This window comes from Macrosteles quadrilineatus, unplaced genomic scaffold (genome assembly GCF_028750875.1).
Source record: "Macrosteles quadrilineatus isolate MER2022 unplaced genomic scaffold, UCM_ALF_1.0 Scaffold_4__1_contigs__length_99947679, whole genome shotgun sequence".
Taxonomy (NCBI): Eukaryota; Metazoa; Arthropoda; class Insecta; order Hemiptera; family Cicadellidae; genus Macrosteles; species Macrosteles quadrilineatus.
Genome location: NW_026542597.1, coordinates 74,386,766 through 74,393,827, shown reverse-complemented (window position 1 = coordinate 74,393,827; position 7,062 = coordinate 74,386,766).

Below are 7,062 nucleotides of genomic sequence, written 5' to 3'. Positions count from 1 at the left end.
ACATTGAAAAAAATACGTATACAGGATGATTGATATAAGTGTGCCAGCCGTTTTATTCGACAACTATAAGAGATATAAAAAAAAGTTAAATGGAAAGTGTCTTGGATTTTTTATTTAAAAATTTGTAGTCAAGTTGAAAAACTTATTTTAGCGCCATTTTTCCAATATGGCCACCAACTTTGATTTTTCTTACAAGACAAATTTTATTCTTGTGATTTTTTTAATAAACCTAACCGTTTCAATGATAATAATGGTTAAAGTTTTAAAATTTCGGCATGAAAAAGAGTTCGAAGAGCCACCATCTGAATTAGCCACCTTTTAATTAGCCACCATCTAAATTAGCCACTTTTTAATTAGACACCATCTAAATTAGCCAATTTTTAATTAGACACCATCTAAATTAGCCACTTTTTAATTTGTCACCTTTTAATTAGCCACCATCTGAATAAGCCACTTTTTAATTAGCCAGCATCTAAATTAGCCACTTTTGAATTAGTAACGTTTTAATTAGCCACCATCTGAATTAGTCACTTTTAAATTAGTCACCATCTAAATTAGCCACTTTTTAATTAGTCACCTTTTATTTAGCCGCTATCTGAATTAGTCACTTTTAAATTAGTCACCATCTGAATTAGCCACCTTTTAATTAGCCACCATCTAAATTAGCCACTTTTGAATTAGTCACCCTTTAATTAGCCACCATATAAAATAACCACTTTTGAATTAGTCACCTTTTAATTAGCCACCATCTGAATTAGTCACTTTTAAATTAGTCACCATCTAAAATAGCCCCTTTTTAATTAGTCACCTTTTATTTAGCCGCCATCTTAATTAGTCACTTTTAAATTAGTCACCATCTGAATTAGCCACCATCTGAATTAGCCGCCTTTCAATTAGCCACCTTTTAATTAGCCACCATCTAAATTAGCCACTTTTTATTTGTGACCTTTTAATTAGCCACCGTCTGAATTAGCCACCTTTTAATTAGTCACCTTTAAATTAGCCACCATCTGAATTAGCAACTTTTTAATAAGTCACCACCTAAATTAGCCACTTTTTAATTAGCCACCATCTTAATTAGCCACTTTTTAATTAGACACCTTTAAATTAGCCACCATCTGAATTAGCCACTTTTTAATTAGTCACCTTTTAATTAGCCACCGTCTGAATTAGCCACTTTTTAATTAGTCACCTTTAAATTAGCCACCATCTGAATTAGCCACCTTTTAATTAGCCACCTTTTAATAAGCACTCATCTAAATTAGCCACTTTTTTATTAGTGACCTTTTAATTAGCCACCGTCTGAATTAGCCACCTTTTAATTAGTCACCTTTAAATTAGCCACCATCTGAATTAGCCACTTTTTAATTAGTCACCTTTTAATTAGCCACCGTCTGAATTAGCCACTTTTTAATTAGCAACCATCAAAATTAGCCACTTTTTAATTAGTCACCTTTTAATTAGCCACCGTCTGAATTAGCCACCACCTTAATTAGCCACTTTTTAATTAGCAACCATCTAAATTAGCCACTTTTTAATTAGTCACCTTTAAATTAGCCACCATCTGAATTAGCCACTTTTTAATTAGCCGCCATCAAAATTATCCACTTTTTAATTAGTCAACCTTTAATTCAGATGGTGGCTAATTAAAAGGCGACTAATTAAAAAAGTGGCTAATTTAGATGGTGGCTAATTAAAAAGTGGCTAATTCAGATGGTGGCTAATTTAATAGTGGCTTATTCAGATAGTGGCTAATTAAAAGATGACTAATTAAAAAGTGGCTATTTTAGATAGTTGCTAATTAAAAGTTGACTAATTAAAAAGTGGCTAATTAAGATGCTGACTTATTTAAAAGTGGCTAATTCAGATGGTGGCTAATTAAAAGATGACTAATTAAAAAGTCGCTAATTTAGATAGTTGCTAATTAAAAGGTGACTAATTAAAAAGTGGCTAATTAAGATGCTGACTTTTTTAAAAGTGGCTAATTCAGATGGTGGCTAATTAAAAGATGACTAATTAAAAAGTGGCTAATTTAGATAGTTGCTAATTAAAAGATGACTAATTAAAAAGTGGCTAATTTAGATGGTGGTTAATTAAAAAGTGACTAAATTCAGATGGTGGCTAATTTGAAGGTGATTTATTAGGTAAGTAACTATGGGAAAGCTGAATTTTTCTATGCTGTTAGACCATGTTGAGATGAGCATTTTCCCAAAAGTCCCCACTCCTACGCCCTTGTGCTTTACCTCCCTCTACCCCCCCCCCCCAGTCCTTTTTAGATAAATTTACAGTCTCTTAAAAATTAAGCTATAACTTTAAAACGGGTAAGGATAATAACGCAATATTTTATTAATCATTTTGCGTTACGATATCCTACAAAAAGTGTATTTACCATGGTATCCTAAATATTCATAGTTAAAAAATATCATAAACATAAAAATTATTTTTACGGATTAATTTATAAAACTTTTCCTTGTAGATTTTTTATACGAGGTCGCACAACTAAATGTTTGATATAAAATTTGGGGTGAATAGTTTACTCTTTAAAATTATACATAGTTATTAACAGTTTGTTTGCATATAGTGGTTATGGATAGTACAGTATATTGATTTTACAGGACTCTGGCTTTTTTGTGCACCGCAACATTGAAAAAAATACGTATACAGGATGATTGATATAAGTGTGCCAGCCGTTTTATTCGACAACTATAAGAGATATAAAAAAAAAATTAAATGGAAAGTGTCTTGGATTTTTTATTTAAAAATTTGTAGTCAAGTTGAAAAACTTATTTTAGCGCCATTTTTCCAATATGGCCACCAACTTTGATTTTTCTTACAAGACAAATGTTATTCTTGTGATTTTTTTCATAAACCTAACCGTTTCAATGATAATAATGGTTAAAGTTTTGAAATTTCGGCATGAAAAAGAGTTCGAGTTTCGAAGAGCCACCATCTGCATTAGCCACCTTTTAATTAGCCACCATCTAAATTAGCATCTGAATAAGCCACTTTCTAATTAGCCAGCATCTAAATTAGCCACTTTTGAATTAGTAACCTTTTAATTAGCCGCCATCTGAATTAGTTACTTTTAAATTAGTCACCATCTGAATTAGCCACCTTTTAATTAGCCACCATCTAAATTAGCCACTTTTGAATTAGTCACCTTTTAATTAGCCACCATCTGAATTAGTCACTTTTAAATTAGTCACCATCTAAATTAGCCCCTTTTTAATTAGTCACCTTTTATTTAGCCGCCATCTGAATTAGTCACTTTTAAATAGTCACCATCTGAATTAGCCCCCATCTGAATTAGCCACCTTTCAATTAGCCACCTTTTAATTAGCCACCATCTAAATTAGCCACTTTTTTATTTGTGACCTTTTAATTAGCCACCGTCTGAATTAGCCACCTTTTAATTAGTCACCTTTAAATTAGCCACCATCTGAATTAGCCACTTTTTAATTAGCCACTTTTTATTTAGTCACCTTTAAATTAGCCACCGTCTGAATTAGTCACTTTTTAATTATCCACCACCTAAATTAGCCACTTTTTAATTAGCCACCATCTTAATTAGCCACTTTTTAATTAGACACCTTTAAATTAGCCACCATCTGAATTAGCCACTTTTTAATTAGTCACCTTTTAATTAGCCACCGTCTGAATTAGCCACTTTTTAATTATTCACCTTTAAATTAGCCACCATCTTAATTAGCAACCTTTTAATTAGCCACCGTCTGAATTAGCCACCTTTTAATTAGTCACCTTTAAATTAGCCACCATCTGAATTAGCCACTTTTTAATTAGCCACCATCTGAATTAGCCACTTTTTAATTAGCCACCATCTGAATTAGCCACCTTTAAATTAGTCACCATCTGAATTAGCCACTTTTTAATTAGCCACCATCTGAATTAGCCACTTTTTAATTAGCCACCATCTGAATTAGCCACTTTTTAATTAGCCACCATCTGAATTAGCCACCTTTTAATTAGTCACCTTTAAATTAGCCACCATCTGAATTAGCCACTTTTAAATTAGCCACCATCTGAATTAGCCACTTTTTAATTAGCCACCATCTGAATTAGCCACCTTTTAATTAGTCACCATCAAAATTATCCACTTTTTAATTAGTCAACCTTTAATTCAGATGGTGGCTAATTAAAAAGTGGCAAATTCAGATGGTGGCTATTTTAATAGTGGCTTATTCAGATAGTGGCTTATTAAAAGATGACTAATTAAAAAGTGGCTATTTTAGATAGTTGCTAATTAAAAGGTGACTAATTAAAAAGTGGCTAATTAAGATGCTGACTTATTTAAAAGTGGCTAATTCAGATGGTGGCTAATTAAAAGATGACTTATTAAACAGTCGCTAATTTAGATAGTTGCTAATTAAAAGGTGACTAATTAAAAAGTTGCTAATTAAGATGCTGACTTATTTAAAAGTGGTCAATTCAGATGGTGGCTAATAAAAGATGACTAATTAAAAAGTCGCTAATTTAGATAGTTGCTAATTAAAAGGTGACTAATTAAAAAGTGGCTAATTAAGATGCTGACTTTTTTAAAAGTGGCTAATTCAGATGGTGGCTAATTAAAAGATGACTAATTAAAAAGTGGCTAATTTAGATAGTTGCTAATTAAAAGATGACTAATTAAAAAGTGGCTAATTTAGATGGTGGTTAATTAAAAAGTGACTAATTCAGATGGTGGCTAATTTGAAGGTGATTTATTAGGTAAGTAACTATGGGAAAGCTGAATTTTTCTATGCTGTTAGACCATGTTGAGATGAGCATTTTCCCAAAAGTCCCCACTCCTACGCCCTTGTGCTTTACCTCCCTCTACCCCCCCTCCCCAGTCCTTTTTAGATAAATTTACAGTCTCTTAAAAATTAAGCTATAACTTTAAAACGGGTAAGGATAATAAGGCAATATTTTATTAATCATTTTGCTTTACGATATCCTACAAGAAGTGTATTTACCATGGTATCCTAAATATTCATAGTTAAAAAATATCATAAACATAAAAATTATTTTTACGGATTAATTTATGAAACTTTTCCTTGTAGATTTTTTATACGAGGTCGCACAACTAAATGTTTGATATAAAATTTGGGGTGAATAGTTTACTCTTTAAAATTATACGTAGTTATTAACAGTTTGTTTGCATGTAGTGGTTATGGATAGTACAGTATATTGATTTCACAGGACTCTGGCTTTTTTGTGCACCGCAACATTGAAAAAAATACGTATACAGGATGATTGATATAAGTGTGCCAGCCGTTTTATTCGACAACTATAAGAGATATAAAAAAAAGTTAAATGGAAAGTGTCTTGGATTTTTTATTTAAAAATTTGTAGTCAAGTTGAAAAACTTATTTTAGCGCCATTTTTCCAATATGGCCACCAACTTTGATTTTTCTTACAAGACAAATTTTATTCTTGTGATTTTTTTCATAAACCTAACCGTTTCAATGATAATAATGGTTAAAGTTTTGAAATTTCGGCATGAAAAAGAGTACGAAGAGCCACCATCTGAATTAGCCACCTTTTAATTAGCCACCATCTAAATTAGCCACTTTTTAATTAGACACCATCTAAATTAGCCACTTTTTAATTTGTCACCTTTTAATTAGCCACCATCTGAATAAGCCACTTTTTAATTAGCCACCATCTAAATCAGCCACTTTTGAATTAGTAACCTTTTAATTAGCCACCATCTGAATTAGTCACTTTTAAATTAGTCACCATCTAAATTAGCCACTTTTTAATTAGTCACCTTTTATTTAGCCGCCATCTGAATTAGTCACTTTTAAATTAGTCACCATCTGAATTAGCCACCTTTTAATTAGCCACCATCTAAATTAGCCACGTTTTCATTAGTCACCTTTTAATTAACCACCATCTGAATTAGCCATTTTTTAATTAGTCACCGTTTAATTAACCACCATCTGAATTAGCCACTTTTTAATTATTCACCTTTTAATTAACCACCATCTGAATTAGCCACTTTTTAATTAGCTACCATCTAAATTAGCCACCATCTGAATTAGCCACCTTTCAATTAGCCACCTTTTAATAAGCCACCATCTTAATTAGCCATTTTTTTATTTGTGACCTTTTAATTAGCCACCGTCTGAATTAGCCACATTTTAATTAGTCACCTTTAAATTAGCCACCATCTGAATTAGCCACTTTTTAATTAGCCACCATCTAAATTAGCCACTTTTTAATTAGTCACCTTTAAATTAGCCACCGTCTGAATTAGCCACTTTTTAATTAGTCACCTTAAAATTAGCCACCGTCTGAATTAGCCACCTTTTAATTAGTCACCTTTAAGTTAGCCACCATCTGAATTAGCCACTTTTTAATGAGCCACCATCTGAATTAGCCACTTTTTAATAAGTCACCTTTTAATTAGCCAACGTCTGAATTAGCCACTTTTTAATTAGTCACCTTTAAATTATCCACCATCTGAATTAGCCACCTTTTAATTAGCCACCATCTAAATTAGCCACTTTTTAATTAGTCACCTTTTAATTAGCCACCGTCTGAATTAGCCACTTTTTAATTAGCCACCATCTGAATTAGCCACTTTTTAATTAGCTACCATCTAAATTAGCCACCATCTGAATTAGCCACCTTTCAATTAGCTAATTTAATTAATTAGTGGCTAATTCAGATGGTGACTAATTCAAAAGTGGCTAGTTTAGATGGTGACTAATTAAAAAGTGGCTAATTTAGATGGTTGCTAATTAAAAAGTGGCTAATTTAGATGGTGGCTAATTCAGATGGTGGCTTTTCGAAACTCGAACTCTTTTTCATGTCGAAATTTCAAATTAATTAATTAGCCACCATCTAAATTAGCCACTTTTTAATTAGCAACCATCAAAATTAGCCACTTTTTAATTAGTCACCTTTAAGTTAGCCACCATCTGAATTAGCCACTTTTTAATTAGTCACCTTTTAATTAGCCTACGACTGAATTAGCCACCAACTAAATTAGCCACTTTTTAATTAGCCACCATCTAAATTAGCCACTTTTTAATTAGTCACCTTTAAATTAGCCACCAT